The sequence below is a fragment of the Arachis hypogaea genome, chromosome 16 (assembly GCF_003086295.3).
Source record: "Arachis hypogaea cultivar Tifrunner chromosome 16, arahy.Tifrunner.gnm2.J5K5, whole genome shotgun sequence".
NCBI lineage: Eukaryota > Viridiplantae > Streptophyta > Magnoliopsida > Fabales > Fabaceae > Arachis > Arachis hypogaea.
In genome coordinates, this window is record NC_092051.1 from 55586320 (window position 1) to 55597809 (window position 11490).

At 37.7% G+C, this 11490-nt stretch overlaps 1 non-coding gene across 1 annotated transcript; it reads right to left on the reverse strand.

Annotated features, from left to right (window-relative positions):
* Nucleotides 1–2652: 2652 nt before the first annotated feature.
* Nucleotides 2653–2756, reverse strand: LOC112760322 (small nucleolar RNA R71). The gene has a single exon (XR_003180768.1). It is a non-coding gene; the product is annotated as a small nucleolar RNA R71 (small nucleolar RNA).
* Nucleotides 2757–11490: the final 8734 nt, after the last annotated feature.

Consider the following 11490-nt stretch of genomic DNA (forward strand, 5'->3'; position numbering starts at 1 on the left):
TCTTTATTTATTATTATTATTCGAAAACTCCATAACCATCTGATATCCGCCTGACTGAGATTTACAAGATGACCATAGCTTGCTTCATACCAACACTCTCTGTGGGATCGACCCTTACTCATGTAAGGTTTTATTACTTGGACGACCCAGTGCACTTGCTGGTTAGTTGTATCGAAGTTGTGACAAATTATGAATTAAGATTAGAGCACCAAGTTTTTGGAGCCATTACCAGGGATCACAATTTTGTTCACCAAGTTTTTGGCGCCGTTGCCGGGGATTTTTGATTTTGGACAACTGACGGTTCATCTTGTTGCTCAGATTAGGTAATTTTCTTTTTGTTTTATTTTCAAAAAAAAAAAATTTTCAAAAATCTTTCAAAAAATTTTTTTTTTAATAAAATATATTTTTCTTCAGAATTTTTAAGAATGAATTCTAGTGTTTCATGATGATTTGTTGAATCCTGGCTGGCTGTAAAACCATGTCTAAATTCCTTTGGACTGAGGATTCAACTAATCACTTCAATGCATGTAATAGCATACTAAAGCATTAGCTGGCTAGTGAGCCATGTCTAATTCCTAGACTGAAGCTTTAGACTAAAGAGTACAAAATTCCTGGAATTCATATTAAAAATTTTGAAATCCTTATTTTCTTTTTCAAATAATTTTCGAAAAATCCAAAAAATTTTAAAAGAAAATACAAAAAAATCATAAAATCGTAAAAAGTCAAAAATATTTTGTGTTTCTTGTTTGAGTCTTGAGTCAATTTCAAGTTTGGTGTCAATTGCATTTTTTCTAAAAATTTATTATGCATTTTTCGAAAATTCATGCATTCATAGTGTTCTTCATGATCTTCAAGTTGTTCTTGGCCAGTCTTCTTGTTTGATCTTCATATTTTCTTGTTTTGTGTCTTTTCTTGTTTTTCATATGCATTCTTGCATTCATAGTGTCTATGCATGAAAAATTTCTAAGTTTGGTGTCTTGCACGTTTTCTTTTCTTGAAAATTTTTCAAAAATAAGTTCTTGATGTTCATCTTGACATTCAAAGTGTTCTTGGTATTCATCTTGACATTCATAGTGTTCTTGCATGCATCATGTGCTTTGATTCATAATTTTTATGTTGTGAGTCATTTTTTTGTTTTTCTCTTTCATCATAAAAAAATTCAAAAATCAAAAAAATATCTTTCCTTTTTTCTCTCATAAATTTCGAAAATTTGGATTGACTTTTTAAAAAATTTTTAAAATTCAATTGTTTCTTATGAGTCAAATCAAATTTTCAATTTAAAAATCTTATCTTTTCAAAATCTTTTTCAAAAATCAAATCTTTTTCATTTTTCTTATTCATTTTCAAAAATTTGAAAAATATTTTTCAAAAATCTTTTTCTTAATTTTACATCATATTTTCGAAAATATCATCAACAATTAATATTTTGATTAAAAAATTTCAAGTTTGTTACTTACTTGTTAAGAAAGATTCAAACTTTAAGTTCTAGAATCATATCTTGTGATTTCTTGTGAATCAAGTCATTAATTGTGATTTTAAAAATCAAATCTTTTTCAAAACTAATTTCAATCATATTTTTTCAAAAATATCTTTTTATCTTATCTTTTTCAAATATCCTTTCTAACTTCTTATCTTCTTATCTTTTAAAAAATTGATTTTCAAAATTTGTTTCAACTAAGTAATTAACTTTTTGTTTGTTTCGTATCTCTTTCAAAACTACCTAACTAATTATCCCTCTCTAATTTTCGAAAATACCTCTCTCTTTTTCAAAAATTCTTTTTTTTCTTAATTAATTGTTTTCAATTTTTAATTTTAATTTTATTTCATTCCTAATTTTCGAAAATTACTAACCTTTTTTCAAAAAACTATTTTCGAAATTTAACTTTAAAATTCTAATTTTTAATTTTCGAAAATCCTCTCACCTCTCATCTTCTTCTATTTATTTATTCATCTACTAAAACTTCTCTTCATCTCATATCTCTGCTCCCCTCACCCTTCTGTTTGGATTCTCCTTTCTTTTCTCTTCTACTCTTCTTTTCTTCTACTCACAACAAGGGAACCTCTATATTGTGGTAAAAAGGATCCCTATTATTATTTTTCTGTTCCCTTCTCTTTCATATGAGTAGGAGCAAGGAAAAGAACATTCTTGTTGAAGCAGACACTGAACCTGAAAGGACTCTGAAGAGAAAACTAAGAGAAGCTAAAATACAACAATCCAGAGACAACATTACAGGAATTTTTGAACAGGAAGAGGAGATGGCAGCCAAAAATAATAATAATGCAAGGAGGATGCTTGGTGACTTTACTGTACCTAATTCTAATTTACATGGAAGAAGCATCTCCATCCCTACCATTGGAGCAAACAATTTTGAGCTTAAACCTCAATTAGTTTCTCTGATGCAACAAAACTGCAACTTTCATGGACTTCCATCTGAAGATCCTTTTCAGTTCTTAACTGAATTCTTGCAGATATGTGATACTGTTAAGACTAATGGAGTAGATCCTGAAGTCTACAGGCTCATGCTTTTCCCTTTTGCTGTGAGAGATAGAGCTAGAATATGGTTGGACTCTCAACCTAAGGATAGCCTGATCTCTTGGGATAAGCTGGTCAAGGCTTTCTTAGCCAAGTTCTTTCCTCCTCAAAAGCTGAGTAAGCTTAGAGTGGATGTTCAAACCTTCAAACAGAAAGAAGGTGAATCCCTCTATGAAGCTTGGGAGGGATACAAGGAACTGACCAAAAAGTGTCATTCTGACATGCTTTCAGAATGGACCATCCTGGATATATTCTATGATGGTCTGTCTGAATTAGCTAAGATGTCATTGGATACTTCTGCAAGTGCATCCATTCACCTAAAGAAAATGCATGGTTGCTAACAACCAGTTTATGTACACTTCTGAGAGGAATCCTGTGAGTAATGGGACGCCTCAGAAGAAGGGAGTTCTTGAAATTGATACTCTGAATGCCATATTTGCTCAGAATAAAATATTGACTCAGTAAGTTAATATGATTTCTCAGAGTCTGAATGGAATATAAGCTGCATCCAACAGTACTCAAGAGGCATCTTCTGAAGAAGAAGCTTATGATCCTGAGAATCCTGCAATAGCAGAGGTGAATTGCATGGGTGAACCCTATGGAAACACCTATAATCCCTGATGGAGAAATCACCCAAATCTCTCATGGAAGGATCAACAAAAGCCTCAACAAGGCTTTAATAATGGTGGAAGAAACAGGTTTAGCAATAGCAAGCCTTTTCCATCATCCACTCAGCAACAGACAGAGAACTCTGAACAGAATACCTTTAATTTAGCAAACTTAGTCTCTGATCTATCTGAGGCCACTCTGAGTTTCATGAATGAAACAAGGTCCTCCATTAGAAATTTGGAGGCACAAGTGGGCCAGCTGAGTAAGAAGATCACTGAAACCCCTCCTAGTGCTCTCCCAAGCAATACAGAAGAAAATCCAAAAGGAGAGTGCAAGGCCATTGATATAACCATCATGGCCGAATCCAAGGAGGAAGGGGAGGACGTGAATCCCAAGGAGGAAGACCTCCTGGAACGTCCAGTGATCAATAAGGAGTTTTCCTCTGAGGAACCAAAGAAATCTGAGACTCATCTAGAGACCGTAGAGATTCCATTGAACCTTATTATGCCATTCATGAGCTCTGAAGAGTATTCTTCTTCTGAAGAGAATGAAGATGTTACTGAAGAGCAAGTTGTCAAGTTCCTTGGTGCAATCATGAAGCTGAATGCCAATTTATTTGGTAAAAAGACTTGGGGAGATGAACCTCCCCTGTTCACCAATGAACTAAATGCATTGGATCAACTGAGATTGCCTCAGAAGAAACAGGATCCTAGAAAGTTCCTAATACCTTGTACTATAGGCACCATAACCTTTGAGAAGGCTCTATGTGACCTTGGGTCAGGAATAAACCTCATGCCACTCTCTGTAATGGAGAAACTGGGAATCTTTGAGGTGCAAGCTGCCAGAATCTCATTAGAGATGACAGACAACTCAAGAAAAGAGGCTTATAGACAAGTAGAAGACGTGTTAGTAAAGGTTGAAGGCCTTTACATCCCTGCTCATTTCATAATCCTGGATACTGGGAAGGATGAGGATGAATCCATCATTCTTGGAAGACCCTTCCTAGCCACAGCAAGAGCTGTGATTGATGTAGAGAGAGGTGAACTAGTCCTTTAATTGAATGAGGACTCCCTTGTGTTTAAAACTCAAGGTCATCCTTTTGTAAACATAGAAAAGAGGCACAGTAAGCTTTTCTCAGTACAGAGTCAACTAAAGCCCCCACAGTCAAACTCTAAGTTTGGTGTTGGGAGGCCTCAGCCAAACTCTAAGTTTGGTGTTGAACTCCCATATCCAAACTCTAAGTTTGGTGTTGGAAGTCTATAAAATTGACCTGATCACCTGTGTGGCTCCATGAGAGTCCACTGTCAAGCTATTGACATTAAAGAAGCGCTTGTTGGGAGGCAACCTAATTTTTATTTATCTAATTTTATTTTTATTTTTATTGTTCTTTCATGTTTTATTAGGTTCATGATCATGTGGAGTCACAAAATAAATAGAAAATCAAAAACAGAATTAAAAACAGCAGAAGAAAAATCACACCCTGGAGGAAGGACTTTCTGGCGTTTAAACGCCAGTAAGGAGCATCTGGCTGGCGTTCAATGCCAGAACAGAGCATGGATCTGGCGTTGAACGCCCAAAACAAGCAGCATCTTGGCGTTCAGACGCCAGGAATGCACACTGAGGAAAACTGGCGCTGAACGCCAGAAACAAGCATAGAACTGGCGTTCAACGCCAGAATTGCATGCAAAGGCATTTTACATGCCTAATTGGTGCAGGGATGCAATTCCTTGACACCTTAGGATCTGTGGACCCCACAGGATCATCTCAGTATCTGTGGATCTCACAGGATCCCCACCTACCTCCACTCATACTCTTCCCTCTTCTCAATGTTCATCCTCTCTTCCCAATAAACACCTTTCCCCAAAACCCTTCACCAATCACCTCAAGCTCTCTTCCCTATCACCCATTCACCACTCACATCCATCCACTCTTTCCCATAAACCTACCTCACAAACCCCACCTACCTTCAAAATTCAAAATCACTTTCCCACCCAAACCCTCCCCATATGGCCGAACCTTAACCCCTCTCCCTCCACTATATAAACCTCTCCATTCTTCTTCATTTTCACACAACACAACCCTCTCTTCCTCTTCTTGGTCGAAACACAACCTCTCTCCCTCTCCTCCATTCTTCTTCTTCTTCATCTCTTCTTTCTTCTCTTGCTCGAGGGCGAGCAATATTCTAAGTTTGGTGTGGTAAAAGCATAAAGCTTTTTGTTTTCCATTACCATTTATGGCACCTAGGACTGGAGAATCCTCTAGAAAAGGGAAAGGGAAGACAAAAGCTTCCACCTCTGAGTCATGGGAGATGGAAAGATTCATATCCAAAGCCCATCAAGACCACTTCTATAATGTTGTGGCCAAGAAGAAGGTGATCCCCGAGGTCCCTTTCAAACTCAAGAAAAATGAGTATCTGGAGATCCGACATGAGATCCATAGAAGAGGTTGGAAAGTTCTAACAAACCCCATCCAACAAGTCGGAATTCTAATGGTTCAAGAGTTCTATGCTAATGCATGGATCACTAGGAACCATGATCAAAGTAAGAACCCGAACCCAAAGAATTATCTCACCATGGTTCGGGGGAATTACTTAGATTTTATTCCGGAAGATGTGAGGTTGGCGTTCAACTTGCCAATGATGGAAGAGAACGCACGCCCCTACACAAGGAGAATCAACTTTGATCAAAGGTTGGACCAAGTCCTCATGGACATATGTGTGGAAGGAGCTCAATGGAAGATTGACTCAAAAGGCAAACCGGTTCAACTGAGAAGACTGGACCTTAAGCCTGTAGTTAGAGGATTGTTGGAGTTCATTCAACGCTCAATCATTCCCACTAGCAACTGGTCTAAAGTTACTATAGACCGGGCCATCATGATCCATAGTATCATGATTGGGGAGGAAGTGGAGGTTCATGAGATTATACCTCAAGAACTCTACAAGGTGGCTGACAAGTCCTCCACTATGGCAAGGTTAGCTTTTCCTCACCTCATTTGCCATCTACGCAATTCGGCTGGGATTAACATAGAGGGAGATATCCTCATTGATGAGGACAAGCCCATCACTAAGAAAAGGATGGAGCAAACAAGAGAGCCTATTCATGGATCTCAAGAGACGCATGAAGAAGCTCATCACTAAGAAATCCCTGAGATGCCTCAAGGGATGCACTTTCCTCCACAGAACTTTGGGAGCAAATCAACACCTCCCTAGGAGAACTGAGTTCCAACATGGGACAACTAAGGGTGGAACATCAAGAGCACTCAATCATCCTCCATGAAATTAGAGAAGATCAAAGAGCTATGAGGGAGGAGCAACAAAGACAAGGAAGAGACATAGAAGAGCTCAAGGACATCATTGGTTCCTCAAGAAGAAAACGCCACCATCACTAAGGTGGACTCATTCCTTGTTCTCAAATTTTCTGTTTTTCGTTTTCTTTATGTTAAGTGCTTATCTATGTTAGTGTCTTATTACATGATCATTAGTATTTAGTAACTTTGTCTTAAAGTTATGAATGTCCTATGAATCCATCACCTCTCTTAAATGAAAAAGGTTTTTAATTCAAAAGAGCAAGAAGCACATGAGTTTCGAAATTATCCTTGAACTTAGTTTAATTATATTGATGTGGTGATAATACTTTTTGTTTTCTGAATGAATGCTTGAACAGAGCATATGTCTTTTGATGTTGTTTTTTAAGAATGTTAAATATGTTGGCTCTTGAAAGAATGATGAACAGGAGAAATGTTATTTGATAATCTGAAAAATCATAAAATTGATTCTTGAAGCAAGAAAAAGCAGTGAATACAAAGCTTGCAGAAAAAAAAAAGAAAAAAAATGGCGAAAAAAATAGAAAAAGAAAAAGCAAGCAGAAAAAGCCAAAAGGTCTTAAAACCAAAAGGCAAGAGCAAAAAGCCAATAACCCTTAAAACCAAAAGGCAAGGGTAAATAAAAAGGATCCCAAGGCTTTGAGCATCAGTGGATAGGAGGGTCTAAAGGAATAAAATCCTGGCCTAAGCGGCTAAACCAAGCTGTCCCTAACCATGTGCTTGTGGCGTGAAGGTGTCAAGTGAAAACTTGAGACTGAGCGGTTAAAGTCAAGGTCCAAAGCAAAAAAAGAGTGTGCTTAAGAACCCTGGACACCTCTAATTGGGGACTTTAGCAAAGCTGAGTCACAATCTGAAAAGGTTCACCGAGTTATGTGTCTGTGGCATTTATGTATCCGGTGGTAATACTGGAAAACAAAGTGCTTAGGGCCACGGCCAAGACTCATAAAGTAGCTGTGTTCAAGAATCAACATACTGAACTAGGAGAATCAATAACACTATCTGAACTCTGAGTTTCTATAGATGCCAATCATTCTGAACTTCAATGGATAAGGTGAGATGCCAAAACTATTCAAGAGGCAAAAAGCTACAAGTCCCGCTCATCTGATTGGAGCTATGTTTCATTGATATTTTGGAATTTATAGTATATTCTCTTCTTTTCATCCTATTTGATTTTTAGTTGCTTGGGGACAAGCAACAATTTAAGTTTGGTGTTGTGATGAGTGGATAATTTATACGCTTTTTGGCATGGTTTTTAGTATGTTTTTAGTAGGATCTAGTTACTTTTAGGGATGTTTTTATTAGTTTTTATGTTAAATTCACATTTCTGGACTTTACTATGAGTTTGTGTATTTTTCTGTGATTTCAGGTATTTTCCGGCTGAAATTGAGGGACTTGAGCAAAAATCAGATTCAGAGGTTGAAGAAGGACTGCTGATGCTGTTGGATTCTGACCTCCCTGCACTCAAAGTGGATTTTCTGGAGCTACAGAACTCCAAATGGCGCGCTCTCAACATCGTTGGAAGGTAGACATCCAGGGCTTTCCAGCAATATATAATAGTCCATACTTTGCCCGAGTTTAGACGATGCAAAAGGGCGTTGAACGCCAGTTCTACGCTGTAGTCTGGAGTTAAATGCCAGAAACACGTCACGAACCAGAGTTGAACGCCAAAAACACGTTACAACTTGGCGTTCAACTCCAAAAGAAGCCTCTGCACGTGTAAACTTCAAGCTCAGCCCAAGCACACACCAAGTGGGCTCCGGAAGTGGATTTATGCATCAATTAATTACTTCTGTAAACCCTAGTAACTAGTTTAGTATAAATAGGACTTTTTACTATTGTATTTTCATCTTTGGATCACCTTTGGATTATCTTTTGATCTATTGATCACGTTTGGGGGCTGGCCATTTGGCCATGCCTGAACCTTTCACTAATGTATTTTTCAACGGTAGAGTTTCTGCACTCCATAGATTAAGGTGTGGAGCTCTGCTGTTCCTCATGAATTAATACAAAGTACTACTATTTTTCTATTCAATTCAACTTATTCCGCTTCTAAGATATCCATTCACACTTCAACATGAATGTGATGATCGTGACAGTCATCATCATTCCCTATGAACACGTGCCTGACAACCACTTCCGTTCTACCTTAGATTGAATGAGTATCTCTTGGATTCCTTAATCAGAATCTTCGTGGTATAAGTTCGAACCCATGGATGGCCATTCCTGAGATTCGGAAAGTCTAAACCTTGTCTGTGGTATTACGAGTTGGATCTAGGAAGGGATGGCTGTGACGAGCTTCAAACTCGCGAGTGCTGGGCGTAGTGACAGACGCAAAAGGAGGGTGAATCCTATTCCAGTATGATCGAGAACCTCTAGATGATTAGCCGTGCCATGAAAAAGCATTTGGACCTTTTTCACAGAGAGGTTGGGATGTAGCCATTGACAACGGTGATGCCCTATATAAAGCTTGCCATGGAAAGGAGTAGGAATGATTGGATGAAGAAAGTAGGAAAGAAGAGGTTCAGAGGAATGAAAGCATCTCTATACACTTATCTGAAATTCTCACCAATGAATTACATAAGTATTTCTATCTTTATTTTCTATTTATTTATTATTATTATTCAAAAACTCCATAACCATCTGATATCCGCCTGACTGAGATTTACAAGATGACCATAGCTTGCTTCATACTAACACTCTCCGTGGGATCGACCCTTACTCATGTAAGGTTTTATTACTTAGACGACCCAGTGCACTTGTTGGTTAGTTGTATCGAAGTTGTGACAAATTATGAATTAAGATTAGAGCACCAAGTTTTTGGAGCCATTACCAGGGATCACAATTTCGTGCACCAATAGTAAAGTGGCAACTGAAGAAAAAGACCAGGAGAGGCTCAAGAAGAAGGAGGAAGAGCCACAAGCTCTAAGAAAAGGAAAGCAAGTCATGAAAGAGCATCCACAAGAACAGAGAAAGGAGGTAAAAGCTTACATTCTTCCTCTGCCATACCCTCAGAGGTTGAAAAAGGAAACCAAAGACCAACAGTTTCCCAATTTCTTGGAAGTTTTCAAGAAGCTGGAAATCAACTTACCCCTTGCTGAAGCTTTAGAGAAAATGCCATTGTATGCTGAATTCTTCAAAGAACTCATTAACAAGAAGAGAAGCTGGAATGAAAAAGAGACTGTGATCTTGACACAAGAGTGCAGTGCAGTAACTCAAAAGGTTCTCACACCAAAACTCAACTATCTTGGGAGCTTCTTTTTGCCTTGCACCATTGGCAACATGTCCATTGATAAGGCACTGTGTGATCTAGGATCAAGTATCAATCTGATGCCTCTATCTATGATGAGAATGTTGTCTATAGAAGAAGTAAAGCCTACACGGATGTCCTTGCAACTATTTGATAGATTAATGGTAATCCCCAATGGAGTGGTTGAGAAACTCTTAGTCAGGGTGGGTAAGTTCATATTTCCAGCAAGAGGGAGAAACTCTTTGTGATATTGGATCTAGATGAAGAGGGAGGCAATTCTATCATATTTGGAAGGCCTTTCCTAGCCACAGCAAGAGCCATCATTGATATGGAAAAATGAGAAATGACCTTGAGAGCACATAATGAGCAGATCATTCTAAATGTCTTTAAGGAGATACAACATCCTGCTGAAAAGAAAGGTTGCATGAGAATTGAGGAGGAAGACTTAAACTGGAAGGAAAAACCCAAGCAAGCACTCTTCAACTCACCCTTGGTGCAAAAGACTGACAATAAAGAGAAACGAAAGGGTCATGAGGATAAGAAGGCTGAGAAGGGATTGCAAAAAGAGGTTACAAGATTAATCATTATGAAGAAATCCCCTGACATAACGCCTGCTTCTAAGAAAGAAGGGTCACCAAAGAAAAGAAAGAAGAGCAGGAAAAAGGTTCCAAAAGGGTGGAGAAACAGGAAAATTCCAATTGAAGAGTTCTCAGAGGGAAAAAAAGTGAAACTAATCTACCAACAGTTGGAGGCATTTCCTCAATCTGATGATTATTACATCGTCAATAAAATACTCTCGTTGGAACATATATAGATTGTTCATCAATACACAGGAAAAAAGCTCATAGTGAGAGGGGACAAGCTGAGGCACTATGATCATCAGCCACCATAACAGAGAACCAATGTCAAGCTAGTGACAGTAAAAGAGCGCTCCATGGGAGGCAGCCCATGATTTAGTGTTCTTGCTTTTATTTTAATGTCAATAATTAATGGTTCTTCTAGCATGAATTTGAGCTTTCATGAATATATTTGATTGTTGCATACAACATTTTTAAAGCACATGATTGATTCCTAAGTTTGGTGTGCCTAAAAGCACTCTAAAATGGCTTTTCAAGCATGATGATCATATAACCATCTAAGGATATATACTCGTTCATTTTCTTGAAGTATATAGCCAAACATTAAGTTTGGTGTTCTACATGTGCTATGAGTTTAAAGAAAGTCAAATTTGCTCTAAGTCTAAAATTCATGAAAAGACAAACCATGCCTTGCATTAATTTCTTTTGAATTTATGTTGTTAAAATAGAAAATAAAATGTTCTTTATGATGAATAAACTAATAGTGACATAAATTAAAATTGGATTTCACATGAACTATTTGATGTAAAACAAGTTTGGTGTCCACCAAAGCTATGTTTACTTAATGTGGCACGGTTAGTCATTCATATATAAGGAACATGTAGCCAAAATTTTCAATTTTCTTTATCTAGTTATTAATTTTCACTTGCTCATCGCCACCTCTTTAAACTCAAATTTTGTTGTGTTGTTAAGGTGGATAAGTATGAAGAAGAGGAGATTGAGGGAAATGGCAAGACCATGCAGTACGGTTAACACAAGGGTGAAAAGCATATCATATGTGCTGGGAAATGGCTCCTTGGAAAGCACAAATCTGCACAATGGTGGGAAAGGCTCATCACCTAGAAAACTGAACACATGTGCCCAATGAAGAGGTGATTCTTGTCCTCGTTTAACTCCACATGCACACCTTCCATTCCCACTTT